The following is a 19034-nucleotide window of genomic DNA, read 5'->3' as shown; positions in this document are numbered from 1 at the left end:
AGAAGTGGAATCTTATTCCTGGGAGAACTCTAGCTGCTGATCAGTGCACATGTTAGCTATGTGAAGTTATGGTGTTTTTAAGAACTCTTCTTCTGTCTTACACAGAGAAAAAAACTTGGGTAGCCACGTATTCACCAGTGAAATAATTGGTGAGGCAAAGGTGGTAAATGAACCAATTGTCGGGATAGTTCAGACCTAAATAGACTTTCTGCTGAGGTGACCTAAAGTTGCCCTAATTCTTTCTTTGTTCCAGGTGTATAGATCTGGTCTTAGAAATGTGGTGGGAGGTTAACATGTCAGGCTGTGACATTATTCTGTTTCTGGAATAATCACGGATGCTTTAGAAAATCAATTTACCCTCTCCAGTGGGATGTGATGAAAGCACAGGATCATTGTCTATAGGGGAAAAGTTCCACTGAAGATGGACGTGGCTTCATTTCTGTTTCATTAGCTCTTGCTGCAGAGATGATGGATAAACTTAGTTATTTGCTGCTTTTCTTATTAAGGGTTTTATCCATTTCTTTTCAATGTAGAAGGATATGGGAACCTGAACGTGATTGCTGAGATTTGTCATTTTCAGTAGCTTAGGGATTGCCCTGAAATAAACTAGCAGCATCTGCTTTCAACACTCATGTCTATAAAACCACAACTGAGAGGGAAATGTGCAAACCTCAGACCCCTGACACTGCTACATTTAAAAATAATTGTTGCTATGAATGCTGAAATATTTTCCTCCCAGTCACTGAATATGTGTGTGTGTGTGTGTGTGTGTGTGTGTGTGTGTGTGTTTACTCAGGCATAATTCTCCTGCTCAAGAATTCAAAATGCAAGAATCTTGTATTTGAACTTCTGCCTTTTCATTAGGTTAATGCATAGAGTTGTTAGTTGTTTTAAAACAATCTGCAAATTGTGTCTATGTGATTGATGCAAAATGAAAAATCTAGCCAAATACCCTGTTAACACACACATGCACAGTTACCAGAAATTAGAGCATATGTACTTTCAATTTTTGCATATGAAATATTTGTACTTTAAGGCAATTTTAAGAAAAAAATGATTTTTGTCTCTATTTGCCATTCTAAATCTGCCTCAAAAAACTGTGACTTTTAAAAGATGTGATGCAAAAAGAAAGAAAATGAAATAAAATGGCATGAAATGCAAAACCACCCAGGCTTTCTCTTTCTGTGAGTAAACATCATCCGTGGAGGAAGGGACCCTGGAGAGTCTCAGGAGGCCAGTTCTGTGGGATGGGGGTGATGCCACTTAATCTGCCTTGGCCTTCGTTTCCTCACCTACAAAATCAGGGCGATAGAGAGATCACCTCTACTGTCCCCTGTCCCCCTTGCAGCTCTGAACACTGCACTTTGCTTTCCTGCATTCTGCACACCCCACTCTCTAACATTCCCTTGGGAATGATCCTTGTAGCATCATTTTCAAATAGTATTCAGGAGAGAGAAAACTCTGAGGCAGCAGGTCCAGCATTTTCACATTTTAAGGCTCAACTGAGAAGAAAAGAGTTCATCCAGGGAAGAGTATAAATTCCACTTGACTAAATCTAAGCAATTTCCACACACCTCCATTAGGGAAGGGGTTGACATTAAAAAAGGCTTTCCCATCTTTAATGGCTGTGGCTGAGCGTCTTGATTGTACACTATTTTGACTTGCACTTCATAGTTCCCTCAATGTCTCCATTGATGTCCATGGGAGGCTCTCTAATACAGCATCTGCGCCATCTGTTTCAAATATTATTTCAGCCCTCGCTGTTTTGGGATAAATTTCATAAAGTGTATTGCATACACACACATTTAATTGAACAAACGAGAAGCCTTTCCAGTTTAAAAAAGCTTCCTAAATGACAAGAAGTGTCCAATTTCCATTCAAATGGTTACTCCGGGGCTTTCAAATGTGTGAATTCATCTAACAGAGGCTGGTGGTGTATTTTGAGGCAGATGGCTTGATTCTGTGAAGAAAAAAAATTAAGTGGATTTTACTATCAATCTTATTTTTTTTTGGCAGAAGACTGACATAATAAAGATGTGTGTATTACTGAGAATGCTTTTTAATAATGATTCTACCTTATGTTTTCCCTCAAGAATATGGTTAACTGACTAGGAAAATCTATTTAGAGATTTTATGTTTATCCATAATGATCAGTTTAGGGGGAAAAAAAACAACAACAAAAAGAAGAGGCCCACTAACAGAATTGCTGAAATACAAAAGGAAAATAATGCTCTGCAACTTTCTAAAGGAATCTAAGAGGACAGGATTGCTAGAGTTTATCTGATGGTTTTCCTGCTAAATTGAAGGTTTCTGAGAAGAGGGGAAGGGTTTTCATGTCTTATGTGGATGTCTTTAGAGAAATATCTTCTGTAGGCATTATAGATGTTGTCCAAGACACTTTCTATATTTAATACTAGCAGTTTTAAATGCGAATAACTGGAATTATTCTCAGTTACTATTGCTGTGCAGTCCCAAAGTCAGACTTAGGTTGGCACAAGCCAAAGTTATGTCAGAAGTGCTGGGTCTTAAGCATTCTTTCTTCCCCCATTTATAGTTCTCTGAATGGACTGAACTTTTGGTTAGTTCCTGGTTAGATAAAACAAAGCATATGCCTCATTCCTCTTGAAACTGATTATTCAGGAAATGAGGCCTAAACCAATCAGCCTACCACTTCCTTTGGCACTAATTACTGGTTTAAGGAAGAGCCTATGAGCTAAGTTTGTCCAGTTAGTATAAATGGAAGAGCATTTCATTGGTAACTGGGGTGGGTGCTTTCTGTCATCTGGTGAACCTGGACAAGGAAACAGCCTTTATTGTTCTTGACCACTTCTTGGAAACTTAAGGAGAATGATCTTTTGAATGAAGTGAAAAGTGTGGGTAATGAGATGGAGAGTAGAATGACACCACCATTGAGCCGAAGGATCCACTGGCCTGTCATGCTACTTATTTCTCCTCATGTTGTCAACTCATGCTATTTTGAGTCAGATATTACGATAACTTGCTGCTGAAAGTTTCCTAAGAGACACACTCAAGGATGTGGCTTAGGGTGAGGCAGCTCTAGGCTCAGAAGTGTGTCATGAGACCTCTCAATCAAATGTGGTGGTCCTATTTCCCTTTTCTGACATGCCATCTTGATTTTTTTTTTAAGAGGTAAGTCTTTATTTCTTTATTTTGCATACAAAGCTGACGAGTTGTTGCTTTTTGGTGATCAGTCGAAGAGATCAAATCCCATATCCTCATCTGATTCTTCCGACTCTTCCTTGGTTTCAACCTTGGCTGGGGCCACAGCAGCAGGAGCAGCAGTAGTAGCAGCAGCCACTGGGGCAGCAGCCGCAAATGCAGGTGGATCAGCCAAGAAGACCTTGACCTTCTCAGCAAGTGGGGAGGTGTACTCGGTCTCCACAGACAAAGCCAGGACCCTCTTGTGCCCATTGATGATAGAATGGGGCACTGATGCAACAGTTGGATAATCAATCTGCAGACAAACACTAGCAAAAATGTGGACACCCTCCAGGACGTGAGAATGCAGTCTCCTCTGTGAGGTCAAGCACTTCAGGGTTGTAGATGCTGCCATTGTCAAACACCTGCTGAATGATCAGCCCAAAGGAGAAGGGGGAGATGTTCAGCATGTTCAGCAAAGTGACTTCGCTGGCTCCCACCTTATCTCCAGTCTTTATCAGTTGCACATCACTCAGGATTTCCATGGTGCCCCTGGAGATTTTAGTGGTAATGCCTAAAGCCTGGAAGAAGGAAGTCTTCTTGGGTCCCAGACCAGTATTCTGAGCTGGTACAGTGACTTAACATGGTGCAATGGCACCAGCACGGGCAACAGCTGGGACCTTGTTAGCCAGCAGCATGTCCCTGATCTCAGTGAGGTCCTCCTCGGTGAACACAAAGCCCACATTCCCCCTGATATGAGGCAACAGTTTCTCCAGAGTCAGGCCGTTTTCCAGATGCCCTCGAATGGCCTTGTGCATCCTGGTGTTCTTGCCCATCAGCACCACAGCCTTCCCTCGGAGGGACATATGGATTTGCTGCATCTGCTTGGAGCCCACATTGACTGCTCCCACAATGAAGCATTTTGGATAGTCATCCAAAAGTTGGATGATATTAAGGAAGTAGTTGGACTTCCAGGTCACCCTTTCTTCCCTGGGCATCACGGTGGTGCGTCAGGGATTGCCACGCAGGGTCTAAAGACGATGTCACTCTCACGAGGATGCCTGGCGAGAGAAGGGCCCACCATCTTGATTTTGATATGCAGGGAGGGCATTGGCTAGTGGAAAATAATGCTACAAATAATTATTTAGCTGCGGTGAGCATTTGGACTTCCTATGTAGCTGATGATTCTGTGTATTCTGCAAATTGACCGAAGGTGGCTATATCCTAACTAAGCCAGTGGTTCTTAAAGTATTGTCCCCTGATATCCTGACTTCTGGATTCCTCTTTGACATAGTCAAAGAAAGAGAAATAGTCTGTTCAGTCCTCACAAAAAGAACAAACAAACAAACAACCAGAAAAAATCAACAGCTCTTCCTAGTGTGCTCACACCCTTGATACCTCTCTCCTCTTGGTACCTCCTGTTCTGTGGTGATAAACATCTCCCCAAGAAGAATCATAGTTTGCTACTACTTGCAGAAGTCTAATTTCACACTGGAAAAACTGAAGTCTGGAAAGTGGTAGCAATTTGCTTCATTCATTTATTTTTTCAAAAATTACTTATTGGGCACCTACCATGCGCTGGACGTTGTTGAATCATAGAAGAAACAGGATTAAAGGAATCTGTAACTCCTATGCCAGGCCTCTTTTCACTATCCTGCTTTTAAAAATATATTTGAATAAAAACAATAATGCTAAGCAATAAAAATAAAAATAAATGGGAAAAGAAACAAAAAGAAAAATAAAGAGAAAAGGTCTTTGGGAGCTAAGTGACTTCAGAGTTGAGAGGCATACACATTTACTTTTCTGTTCCCAAGGTTTTATTAGGATGAAAAATAAAGAAACACTGAAGCAACACTAGGACGTCAGAAGAGAAGAACCAGCAGAAGCAACAAATTTCTGGGAGATACAAAGCAGACAGGGTTGCATTATTGGACTAACCAAACAGAAATGATAAACAGAGTTAATACAAATCAGAGAGGGCAATAATGGAGGAAAAAGGAAATTTGTATGCTTTTTGTGTTTGAAATAGAGTTTTGCAAAAACTCTAATCAAAATAATTAGGATCTAATTAGGAGTCATTTCTGGGATGTTTTATAGGAAGACTGATGAAATTAGGGCATTCCAAACATCTGGAAAATGCATTCCTACCAAGCTCCAAAAGAAATGGCACTAACAGTTTGAGATGCAGTAAAGAAGAGGAGAGACTACCTGGGGACAAGCAAAGGACATACACTTGTTTGTTTGTTTGTTTATTTATTTATTTATTTATTTATTTTTCTTTCCACATTTTTTATTGGTTCATTATAGTTTTACATAATGATGGGATTTGTTTTTACATATTAGTACATGCACATAACAGAACAATGCAATATCACTCCCAGCACTTCCCCTTTCTTTCCGCCTCCCACCTGTGGTCCCTTTCCTCTACTGATCTCCCTTTGATCTTCTTGATATTCCCTTTCCCCACCTTTCTTATCCTTTTCTTTCTAACTTTCACATATGAGAGAAAACATAGATCCTTGACCTTCTGATTTTGATTATTTTGCTTAACATAATGGTCTTTTTAGTTCCATTTTCCTGCAAATAGCATAATTTCATTTTTCTTTATGACTGAATAAAACTCCATTGGGTATGTAGATACCACATTTTCTTTATCCATTCATCTGTTGACGGACACCTAGGCTGGTTCCACAGTTAGGCTATTGTGAATTGGGCTGTTGTAAACATGGGTATGTCTCAATATAGTAAGATGACTTTAATTCTTTAGGATAAATACCAAGAAGGGGGTAGCTGGGTCATATGGTGGTTCCATGCCTAGTCTTTTGAGAAAAAAGACTATATATATATAATTTTCTATAATGGTTATATCAAATTACAATCCTACCAACAGTGTAAAAATGTTCCTTTTTCTGCATATCCTCTCCAGCATTTGTTATTGTTTGTATTCTTGATGACTGCCATTCTGACTGGTGTGAGATGAAATCTCAATGTAGCTTTTCTTTTTCTCTTAATTAGAACTTCATAGTTATACATAATAGTTGGGTTCATCCTGAGAAACTCATACATGCCTGGAATTTGTTTTCAGTTCATGATCCCCCACTTTTTCCTGCAGTCTTCCCCCACTGTTCTTGTTCCTCTACTCTACTAGACTTCCTTTTGCTCTACTATTTATTTATATTTGATTGGTTCCTTACACATAAAGGTGAAATTCCCTGTCATATATTCGTGTATGCACATAGCATGATCTTTTAAGAATTCATTCTTCTTGCCTCTCCTTTCCCATGCCTCCGCTCTGCCTCAATCTCCTTCTTCTCCATTACTGACTTTATCTTTATGATATCCCATCATTCCCTCCCCCTTTCCTTTATTTTACTCTAGCTTCCACATATGAGAGAGAATATTCCATGTGTATTTCCCTAGTTGATTATGATGTTGAATACTTTTTCATATATTTGATGTCTATTTGTATTTCTTCTTTTGTTAAGTGTATCTTTAGAACATTTTCCCATTTATTAATTGGGTTATTTGGCTTTTTTATGTTCTTTTTATATTCTAGATATTAGTTCTCTGTTAGAAAAGTAGTTGGCAAATATTTTCTTCCATTTTCTAGGTTTTTCTCATCACATTATTAATTGTTTCCTTTGCTGTGCAAAAACCTTTAATTTGGTACCATCCCATTTTTAAACTCTTGGCATTATTTCCTGAGCTTTAGGGATTCTATTGAGAAAGTTGTTGCCTGTGCCTATTTGCTGGAGTATTGACCCTAAGTCTTCTAGGTGTTGCATAGGTACAATTCCTAGGTCTTTGATCTATTTGGAGTTGATTTTTGTGCAGGGTGAGAGATAAGGGTCTAGTTTCATTCATTTACATATGGATAGTCAGTTGTCCCAGCACCATTTGTTAAAAAGTTTTTTTCTCCAATGTATGTTTTTGGCACCTTGGTTGAGGTTCAGATGACTGTAGATTGTGGGTTTGTCTTTGTGTCTTCTATTATGTTCCAGTGTTCTATGTGTCTGTTTTATGTCAGTACCATGTAGTTTTTGTTACTATAACTCTGTAGTATAATTTGAAGTCAGGCATGGTTATGACTTAGAATTGCATTGGCTATTCTGTGTCTTTTATTCTTCCAAATGAATTTTTTTTTTTTTTTCACATTTTTTTTTTTCTTTTTATTGTAAACAAATGGGATACATGTTGTTTCTCTATTTGTACATGGCGTAAAGGCATACGATTTGTGTAATCATAAATTTACATAGGGTAATGTTGTTTGATTCATTCTGCCATTTTTTCCCTTCCCCCCCTCCCCTCCCACCCTTCCCCTCCATCCATACAGTCCTTCCTTCCTCCATTCCTGCCCCCCTCCCTAAACCCAACTCCAACCCCAACACTAACCCTTCCCACCCCCATTATGTGTCATCATCCACTTATTAGCGATATCATTCTTCCTTTGGTTTTTTGAGATTGGCTTATCTCACTTAGCATGATATTCTCCAGTTTCATCCATTTGCCTGCAAATGCCATAATTTTATCATTCTTTATGGCTGAGTAATATTCCATTGTATATATATACCACATTTTCTTTATCCATTCATCAATTGAAGGACATCTAGGTTGGTTCCACAATCTGGCTATTGTGAACTGAGCAGCTATGAACATTGATGTGGCTGTATCTCTGTAATATGCTGATTTTAAGTCCTTTGGGTATAGGCCAAGGAGTGGGATAGCTGGGTCAAATGGTGGTTCCATTCCAAGTTTTCTAAGGAATCTCCACACTGCTTTCCAGAGTGGCTGCACTAATTTGCAGCCCCACCAGCAATGTAAGAGTGTACCTTTCTCCCCACATCCTCGCCAACACCTGTTGTTGCTTGTATTCTTGATAATTGCCATTCTAATTGGGGTGAGATGGAATCTTAGGGTGGTTTTGATTTGCATTTCTCTTATTACTAGAGATGTTGAACATTTTTCCATATGTTTGTTGATTGCTTGTACATCTTCTTCTGTGAAGTGTCTATTCATTTCCTTAGCCCATTTGTCAATTGGATTATTTACATTCTTGGTGTAGAGTTTTTTGAGTTCTTTATAGATTCTGGAGATTAGCGCTCTATCTGAAGTATGATTGGCAAAGATTTTCTCCCACTCTGTAGGCTCTTTCTTTGCATTGCTGATAGTTTCCTTTGCTGAGAGAAAGCTTTTTAGTTTGAATCTATCCCAGTTATTAATTCTTGCTTTTATTTCTTGTGCTATGGGAGTCCTGTTGAGGAAGTCTGGTCCTAAGCCGACATGTTGAAGCTCTGGACCTACTTTTTCTTCTATAAGATGCAAGGTCTCTGGTCTGATTCCGAGATCCTTAATCCATTTTGAGTTTAGTTTTGTGCATGGTGAGAGATATGGGTTTAGTTTCATTCTGTTGCATATGGATTTCCAATTCTCCCAGCACCATTTGTTGAAGAGGCTATCTTTTCTCCATTGCATATTTTTGGCCCCTTTGTCTAGTATGAGAAAATTGTATTTATTTGGGTTTGTGTCCGTGTCCTCTATTCTGTACCATTGATCCACCTTTCTATTTTGGTACCAATACCATGCCGTTTTTGTTACTATTGCTTTGTAGTAGAGTTGAAGATCTGGTATTGCGATACCCCCTGCTTCACTCTTTCTGCCAAGGATTGCTTTAGCTATTCTGGGTTTTTATTCTTCCAGATGAATTTCATAATTGCTTGCTCTATTTCTGTAAGGTACATCATTGGGATTTTAATTGGAATTGCATTGAATCTGTATAGCACTTTTGGTAGTATGGCCATTTTGACAATATTAATTCTTCCTATCCAAGAACATGGGAGATCTTTCCATCTTCTAAGGTTTTCTTGAATTTCTTTCTTTAGTGTTCTGTAGTTCTCATTGTAGAGGTCTTTCACCTCTTTTGTGAGATTGATTCCCAAATACTTTATTTTTTTCGAAGCTATTGTGAATGGGGTAGTTTTCCTAATTTCTCTTTCTGAAGATTCATCGCTTATATATAAAAATGCCTTCGATTTATGTGCATTGATCTTATATCCCGCTACTTTACTGAATTCACTTATGAGATCTAAAAGTTTTCTGGTGGAATTTCCTGGTTCCTCTAAGTATACAATCATGTCATCAGCAAATAGGGATAGTTTGAGTTCTTCTTTTCCTATTCATATCCCTTTAATTTCTTTGGTTTGTCTGATTGCTCTGGCTAGAGTCTCAAGGACGATGTTGAATAGAAGCGGTGAAAGAGGGCATCCCTGCCTTGTTCCAGTTTTTAGAGGGAATGCTTTCAGTTTTTCACCATTAAGAATGATATTAGCCATGGGTTTAGCATAGATGGCCTTTACAATGTTAAGGAATGTTCCCACTATCCCTATTTTTTCTAGTGTTTGGAGCATGAAGGGGTGCTGTATTTTATCAAATGCTTTTTCTGCATCTATCGAAATAATCATGTGATTCTTGACTTTAAGTCTATTGATATGGTGAATGACATTTATTGATTTCCTGATGTTGAACCAACCTTGCATCCCTGGGATGAAACCCACTTGATCATGGTGCACTATCTTTTTAATATGTTTTTGTATGCGATTTGCTAAAATTTTGTTGAGAATTTTTGCGTCGATGTTCATTAAGGATATTGGTCTGAAATTTTCTTTCCTCGATGTGTCTCTGTCTGGTTTAGGAATCAGGGTAATATTGGCTTCATAGAATGAGTTTGGGAGAGTTCCCTCCTCTTCTATTTTCTGGAATACTTTGAGAAGTATTGGAATGAGTTCTTCTTTAAAAGTTTTGTAGAACTCGGCTGAGAACCCATCTGGTCCTGGACTTTTCTTTGTTGGAAGGCTTTTGATGACTTCTTCTATTTCATTACTTGAAATTGGTCTATTTAAATTGTGTATGTCCTCCTCGTTCAGTTTAGGCAATTCATATGTCTCTAGAAACCTGTTGATGTCTTCGAAATTTTCTATTTTGTTGGAGTATAGATTTTCAAAATAGCTTCTAATTATGTTTTGTATTTCGGTCGTGTCTGTTGTGATATTTCCTTGTTCATTCCGAATTTTAGTGATTTGGGTTTTCTCTCGTCTTCTCTTTGTTAGTGTGGCTAAAGGTTTATCAATTTTGTTTATTTTTTCGAAGAACCAACTATTTATTTTGTCAATTTTTTGTATTGTTTCTTTCGTTTCAATTTCGTTGATTTCAGCTCTCAGTTTAACTATTTCCTGTCTTCTACTACTTTTGGTGTTGGTCTGTTCTTCTTTTTCTAGGGCTTTGAGCTGTAGTGTTAGGTCATTTATTTTTTGAGTTTTACTTCTTTTATTAAATGCGCTCCATGAAATAAATCTTCCTCTAAGTACCGCTTTCATAGTGTCCCAGAGATTTTGATATGTTGTTTCTTTGTTCTCGTTTACCTCTAAGAATTTTTTAATTTCCTTCCTAATATCTTCTGTTATCCATTCATCATATAGTAGCATATTGTTTAATCTCCAGGTGTTGGAGTAGTTTCTGTTTTTTACTCTTTCATTAATTTGTAACTTCAATCCATTATGATCTGATAGAATACAAGGTAGTGTCTCTATCTTCTTGTATTTGCTGACATTAGCTTTGTGGCATAATATATGGTCTATTTTAGAGAAGGATCCATGTGCTGCTGAGAAGAAAGTGTATTCGCTCTTGGTTGGATGGTATATTCTATATATGTCTGTTAAGTCTAAATTATTGATTGTGTTATTGAGATCTATGGTTTCTTTGTTCAATTTTTGTGTGGAAGATCTGTCCAGTGGTGAAAGAGGCGTGTTAAAATCACCTAGTATTATTGTGTTATGGTCTATTTGGTTTCTAAAATTGAGAAGGATTTGTTTAACATATATGGATGAGCCACTGTTTGGGGCATAGATGTTTATGATTGTTATATCTTGCTGATTTATGCTTCCCTTAAGCAGTATGAAATGTCCTTCTTTATCCCTTCTAACTAACATTGGCTTGAAGTCCACTTTATCTGAAATGAGGATGGATACTCCAGCTTTTTTGCTGAGCCCATGTGCATGGTATGTTTTTCCCCATCCTTTCACCTTTAGTGTATGGGTATCTCTTTCTATGAGGTGAGTCTCTTGCAGGCAACATATTGTTGGATCTTTCTTTTTAATCCAATCTGCCAGTCTATGTCTTTTGATTGATGAATTCAGGCCATTAACATTCAGGGTTATTATTGAGATATGATTTGTATTCCCAGTCATTTGGTTCATATTTAAAATTTTTGACACATCTTGGTTCCTCCTTTATTTGACAGTTCCTTTAGGATAATTCCTCCCTTTGCTGATTTGCTTCTTTGTTTTTTATCTCTTCCTCATGGAATATTTTGCTGAGAATGTTCTGTAATGCTGGCTTTCTTTTTGTAAATTCTTTTAGCTTTTGTTTATCATGGAATGATCTTATTTCATCGTCAGATTTGAAGGTAAGTTTTGCTGGGTATAAGATTCTTGGTAGGCATCCATTTTCTTTCAGAGCTTGAAAAATGTTGTTCCAGGCCCTTCTAGCTTTTAGGGTCTGGATTGAAAAATCTGCTGATATCCGTATTGGCTTCCCCCTGAATGTAATTTGGTTCTTTTCTCTCACAGCCTTTAAAATTCTGTCTTTATTTTGTATGTTAGGTATTTTCATTATAATGTGCCTTGGTGTGGGTCTGTTGTAATTTTGTGTATTTGGAGTCCTATAAGCCTCTTGGACTTGATTTTCCATTTCATTCTTCAGATTTGGGAATTTTTCTGATATTATTTCTTCAAATAGATTGTTCATTCCTTTGGTTTGTTTCTCTAAGCCTTCCTCAATCCCAATAATTCTCAAATTTGGCCTTTTCATGATATCCCATAGTTCTTGGAGATTCTGTTCATGATTTCTCACCATCTTCTCTGTTTGTTCAACTTTGTTTTCGAGGTTAAATATTTTGTCTTCAATATCTGAAGTTCTGTCTTCCAGCTGTTCTATCCTATTGGTTGTGCTTTCTATGGAGTTCTTAATTTGGTTTATTGTTTCCTTCATTTCAAGGATTTCTGTTTGGTTTTTTTTCAATATCTCTAACTCTTTATTGAAATGATCTTTTGCTTCCTGAATTTGCTCTGTTAACTGTCGATTGGTGCGATCGTTCAATGCCTGTATTTGCTCTTTCATCTCATCGTTTGCTTCCCTAATCATTTTAATTATGTACATTCTGAACTCCCTTTCTGTCATTTCTTCTGCCATGCTGTCGTTGGATTTTATTGATGTAACATCTAGATTTGTTTGGGGCATTTTCTTCCCTTGTTTTCTCATATTGTTCAGGGATCAGTGGGTCGTTAAGATATTGCAGATTTCCTCTATCAACTTATAATGTCCCTGAAGATTGTTAGTATATCCCCTCTTATCCTTCAGTAGCCTGAAGTCTTGGAGGAGGTTGATAATGCAGAGCTCCACGAAGAAGCTGCCTCTCTAGGGTGGTGACCCTCAGGTGGCGTATATTCCCTGCTAGTGGGCAGAGGTGTCTCCACTTGTTGACCAATGGTCATCCAACGGGGAAGTAGGCTGCGGGCTGAGGCAAGGCCTGTTTGTGCCTATGTCTCTGACTTTACTGTCCCTGTGGGAAAACCTCCCCCGGCCGGGAAGAGTCACTCGGTGGGGACGTCTCGCTAGTCAGTTGCCCTCCTAGAGGTTCCCCTCAATCTACAACTACCCCCTGGGCTGGGCTGTCTTCTTCTGCAACGATCCCAGGGGCCCGGACCTACGTCCTGGGCCTGGGAGCCTCACCCTTCGCAGGCGAGTCTCCTTAGGCTGCCTCTCCCAGAGAGTCTGCCCGCCGCCCTGGAAACTTCGCTCCGCCCCTAGGCGTGTCTCTGTGCGGCTCTTCCAGCAAGAAGCCACCTAGCTCCTGGGACCCTGCTCTGCACCAATCGCCTGGCTATGCAGCCCCTCCCCTGAGCCACCACCTGGAGCCCCGTACAATAGCTCCGAGACACAGAGACCCGCCACACACCTCCTCCTCCGGACAGCCGCCCGGTTTCCGACGCAGTCACTAGGAATCCAAACAACTCACTTTGGGTCTCCTCCTCCCACCAACCACCCGTAGCCCTAGGCAGTCACTCCAAGTCCAAGTGACCCGCCCTGTTCCTCCTCCTCCTCTTTGGGGTAGCCGCCCGGGTGTTCAGGATCGGTGGCTCCGAGACCAGGTGACTCACCACGCTCCTTCTCCAGGCAGGCCACCGGTGTTCCGGAGCGGTTGCTTTTAGTCCAATCAACTCACCACTCGCCTCCTCCTCTGGCAACCGCCTGTGGTTCTGATGCAGTCACTCACAGACTAAGTGTCCCACCGCTCTCCTCCTCCAGGCAGGCCACCAGTGTTCTGGAGCAGCTGCTCCGAGTTCAAACAGCTCGTCACGCAGCTCCTCCTTCGGCAACCGCCCGCAGCTCTGATGCAGTCACTCCCAGGTCAAACAACAAGCCACGCTCCTCCTCCTCCTCCGGGCAACCTCCCGGCACTCGGGAGCGCTAGCTCTGAGTTCACACAGTTCACCACACAACTCCTCCTCTGGCAACCGCCTGTGGTTCTGATGCAGTCATTCCCAGACCAAGCGTCCCGCCGTGCTCCTCCTCTTCCTCCGGGCTGTCCCCCGGCGCTCAGGAGCGCCCACTCTGAGTTCAAACAGCTCACCACGCAGCTCCTCCTCTGGCAACCGCCCGTGGCTCTGATGCAGTCACTCCTAGACCCAAGCGACCCGCCGGGCCTCTCCTCCTCCTCCGGGCAACCCCCCGGTGTTCGGAAGCGATCACTCTGGGTCCAAACAGCTCACCACGCAGCTCCTCCCCAGGCAGCCGCCTGGAGCCCCAGCGGCTGCTCGAGTCCAAGTGCTATGCTGAGCCGCCTCCTCTACGATGATCCCAGTTGTCCGTGTTTACCGCTCCAGTGGGGGGAGGGGCCCCAAATGAATTTTAAGAATTTTTTTCCTAGTTCTGTGAAGAATGTCATTGGTATTTTGATGGGGATTCCATTGACTATGTATATTGCTTTTGGTAGTATAGCTGTTTTAACAATATTAATTCTGTGTGTTTATGAACATGGGAGACCTTTTCATAGCAAAGGACATCTAAAGTGAGTATTTGAGCTGTTAAGTTGAGTAGTGCTCCTGGATCATATCAGCTGTCATCAGGAATAAACATCCCATCTCCTAAAGTTAAGCTCCCATTCATCTGTTAGTGATTGCATGCCTGTATCTCCCCAAATTCATATGTTAAATATCTAAACCCAAGTGGCATGGTAGTTAGAGGTGGACTTTTGGGATATAATTAGTTCAAGAAGGTGAAATCCTTATGGGATTGGTGTCTTTATAGGAAGAGATATGAGAGAGGTTGCTTTCTCTGTCTCTGCTCTCTGCCTCTGCCATGCAAGGACAAGTAAAGAAGATGGCTGTCTGCAAACCAAGAAGCAGGGCCTCACCAGAGACTGGATCTGCCAGCACCTCGACCATGGGCCTCCCTGCCTCTGGAACTGTGAAAATATGTTTCTTGTGTAAGTCATGCAGTCTAAGGTAATTTGTTACAGTAACCTGAATGGACTGAGACACTACCCTGCTTACTTACCTTAGCCATAGCTTCTATCATGGTTAAATTCACTATCAAGGAAACTGAATTTCACATTGGCCAACAGTACTGATCATCCTAAACCTCACTTATAAATCTAAATGAATAACTAAGAATATTAACATATTTAAGGGAAATAACAGCATAAAAATGAGTCACCAAACTAAGCCAACTGATATAATTCTTGAGGATAGTGAATTGCTATAGAGATATAGAAAAACTTACTAAAACAATTTAATTAATATCTTAATTAAAGATAACTAGAACATACTACTAATAAAAAATAAGAGATATGAGAGAATTTATAGAAACTTGAACAAAAAAACCTATAAGATTGTTACAGTAAATGAATAGATGCTTGGTGGTGTAGAATGTAAAGTTCTTTATTTCTAAAAGCTTTTTCATCTAGATGGATAAGACCAGGCACCTGGAGCTAATTTTTGTTTAGAAATGGCACACTTGAATGGACAAAATTAACCCACTGCCCATTTAAACATGAGGAGACTGATGAAAGAGAGATGGAGTAATTCACCCAAAGTCATCAGCTAGGAATGGACAAAGCCAGGCAATTTAACTTTAGAGGCATGTTATAAATTACTACTCCAAATATATATCCTTCACATCTCATCGGAGTGTAAACTATTAAAAGAAATTTCCAAAGTAGAAACCAACACCGGTCTTACGGTCTATGGGCATTTTTCCAACACATGTCAGACATGTTCCTTATACTTATTATCATCAGTTACCTTTTGTCACAAAATTCTGTGAAACAAACTACCTCTCAAGCTGGTGGTTTGAAACAACTTTCACTTGTTCTCATGGATCCAGGGGTCATCTGGGAGTCTGTGCTGTGCTTGGGGTGGTTGGTCCAGTTTGCTGTGTATAAATAAGCCTCATCCTCCTCTTGGTGCTTCCTCTGCTAGCCAGGCACAAGCTTCCCATGTCAGGGCTGAGGCACAAGAGAGAGAGCCCAGCCATGCAGGGCTGTGCTGGCCTGTAGTTTCATCACACCTGTTAACATCGCATTGATCAATCCTCTTGTTCTGGGAGAAACATTAAAGTCATATGGCAAAAGATACAGAAGGAACAATGATTCAGGGTCATTAATGCTGTTAAAATTAATCTACTTTCATAACTGGTACTTGGGGGGGAAAATCCTACCAACGAAACATACATGGAGATTTGAAAGGCAATGGGCTTGTTGAAAGGAGTGTAGGTGTTACAATCACTTTGGAAACTTGAGAGCCCAACAGAACATTTGCAAAGTACTAAGCTAATGACATATTGGATGAAACAATAAATTATTATTCATTCATTGAAAGAAAACCTTTGTTCTTTAGCCAGAATGATCCTTTGAGGATGGGATGCTGGGATTCTCCTTCCTTCCTCGCCCTGAGATCTATGTAAGCAGCAACAGAAGGAGAAAGGTGAGGCTAAGAAAAAGTGAAATGATCTAAGACAAAAATATATATCCTACTTTTAGTTAATAAAAAAGAAATGCATAAATGTGAGTGAGGCATGCTTTCTCTAATCCCAGGTAAGGATTTCAGAAGAAGTTTTATGAGTAGCAGGAAGAGCACTTGATAAAATAATCTGAAGATTGGATTTTTGCCCTAGGTGTGACACTAGTAAAAGATAAGATCTTGAACAAGTTCCTCAATTTTTCTGAGTGACAATTTTCCTATAATTAAAATTGGGCTGGAGGATCTCTGCAATTCTCTTCAGTAGTAAGGATTTAAGGAGGAAATTAAAAAAATGGAAATATGACAACAGTACAGATGAGAATTCATTGAAATGCATTTTGTAAAATTAGGAGCAGCAGCTGATTTATAAAAGCAATAGCATGTTCTCTAAATGATTAATTGTAATTGAGCAGCTACTATTGATATAAAGATGGATAGATCTCATGAATAAAACTGTAAAAGCTTATTCTGAACTGGTGTTATCTTTTGAACAAAAAAGAACAGCAAGGTGCTGTACATTTTTTAAAAAAAAAATCAGTACTAGATAAATTACAGAAAAGATTAAAGATTGTAGGACTAACACTAAGTTATAAGTCACTGATTAGTATTTGATCCCAAATGATGTACTATAGTAGGAAAATAAGAAATACCATTGCAGCCCTGCCCTAAGATGTATCCTTTTCAGTTGACAGTGCGTCCTAAGTCCTTCCTATATTATATTATGGCAGAGCATTGTTACCATTTGTTCCATCAACTCAGAAAACTATGGCTGAGTTCCAAACATCTCCACCTTCCTCTAAAAAGCAGTTATAAATCCACAATCCACTAATGTATATGAATATACATTATAGATTAGGTTTATATATACAATGTGACTAGGAGTAGCAATATATCACATTTCCTTTATTTTGCCAGGTAACCATTCAAGCAATAATGTGTGCTTCTTAGCAGGAAGTATAGCATCTCCTGTTTGAGTGCTTGTTCCTTACCACTCCCTTTGTTCAGGGGAGTTTCTCAGGTCAAAGACTATCAATTATATTTCCAAAATAATTGCAAATTTGCTTTGGTCCTCTCTCTATTCCTTCTCATTGCCATGCAGTGTCACTATCGAGGACTGTCCTGTGCAGTTCCATAGATGTTCACCACTTTGCGGTGATCAATTTCTAGCCCAAATTTCTATATTGACTTCTTTGCACACTTGAGTTCAATATAGGTGCATCTGGTTAAGATTCTGAGTTCTGGTGTCATATGAACTGGATTTGTGCTTTTATTTCTTTTTAGTTGTGTGACTTAAGCTATCCTTTGGAAACAGTTTCCTAATCTATATAATGGAGATAATGATTAAATTTATTCCACTGGGGTGTTGTGAAAATTAAATGGGGCAGTACAAATCAAGAGAGTGCCTGGCATGTACAAGATTTGTATAAACCTTTTGTTTGCTCTTGTTACCACTATGGCTATGTAATATGGTAATCATTTTCCAAAGTATAGTACCATTCCAAGATTGCTGTAATGCAGAGCTTAGTGTTGACAATATTTTCCTCTTGGAAAGAACCTGGGCTCTCTAGGCAAACTAGTCTATTTTCAGCTCACAGTTCTCCATATCAAAGCAATTGACTTCCTGGGTACATATTTCTCTGAGGGAAAGAAAAAAAAGAAAAAAAGAAAAGCTTATGAACAAGCAACTCATGGAAGAATAAATTTGAATGCTCAATGCATGTGATTTCATTAGTTCTCACTTTACAAATTAGATAAAAATGAGAGAATTTTCTATATCCAACATATCTACAAAAATAAATGTCTAAGTACATCAATCTGGATTTTTTGGAGGAACGTAACCCTCACTTGTGGGTGAGATGGTAAATCACTGTAACTACTTTGGTTTACTATGTCTCTAAGTTATCTCTGATTCACCTATGAAACAAAACACTACACAGTGAACACACCTGAAAAGCATATCATTGAGTAGCAAAAGTCAAGCTGCTAAAGGATGTACATACTACAGCATTTACATATTCTTAAACCACACAACCATGTACACATGCATATACAATAAAAATAATAAAACACAGGGTAAAGTTAGCTCATAAGCTAATTCTGGGAAATGAGGGGTGAACAGGATGGATAGAGAGGGATTGTAGCTCTCTGCTTGATATTTAATTTGCTATAAAAATCTAAAACAATACTGTAAATTAACAACTGTTATATATGTGTGTGATGGGTTTATAGTTACCTGTGAAACATAAAGCATTTAATAATATGACATATGATAAAGAAAATTAAATTAGAGGGAAAATAATAACTCTTTTAGCCTTTCAGATAATTAGAAAACAGTTTGGGAAGAATAAAACTTGAATTGATCTATCTTATATCATATACCTTATACCAAAGAAAATTGTGTTTAAATTTTAAACAAAAAGAAAATTGGCCACAAGATAATGTAGGTGATTATTTGTCTGATTTTAGAAGAAAAAAGTATCTCTAAGCAAATAGCAAAAGGAATCTAGACAAAAGTAATTTAGAGAAAGAGAAAAAGATTGATAGATTTTTTCTTTGTAAAATTTAAAGCTCCTCTGTGTTTAAAAACTATAAGTAAACTATAAATGATCAATTATTTAAATTGGTGTTCTTAACACATAAAGGATTTGTAGAAAAAGAAATATAAAGTCATTCCAGAAGAAAATTATGATAAAAACATGAACAATTTGCACAAGAACAATGAACAAAGTTTGAACATGTTGAACAACACAGCAATTCACCATTGCTCAGTTGCAAATCTGTCCCTCAGTATTTGCTGTGCAA

The 19034-nt window shown here is 39.0% G+C and overlaps 1 pseudogene; it reads right to left on the bottom strand.

Annotated features, from left to right (window-relative positions):
• Nucleotides 1-3208: 3208 nt before the first annotated feature.
• Nucleotides 3209-4212, bottom strand: LOC124993273 (60S acidic ribosomal protein P0-like; annotated as a pseudogene).
• Between the last annotated feature and the right edge of the window lie 14822 nt (nucleotides 4213-19034).

This window comes from Sciurus carolinensis, chromosome 9, assembly GCF_902686445.1.
Source record: "Sciurus carolinensis chromosome 9, mSciCar1.2, whole genome shotgun sequence".
NCBI lineage: Eukaryota > Metazoa > Chordata > Mammalia > Rodentia > Sciuridae > Sciurus > Sciurus carolinensis.
The sequence above is the reverse complement of the archived record's forward strand: the minus strand, read 5'-3'. Positions and strand labels throughout refer to the sequence as shown.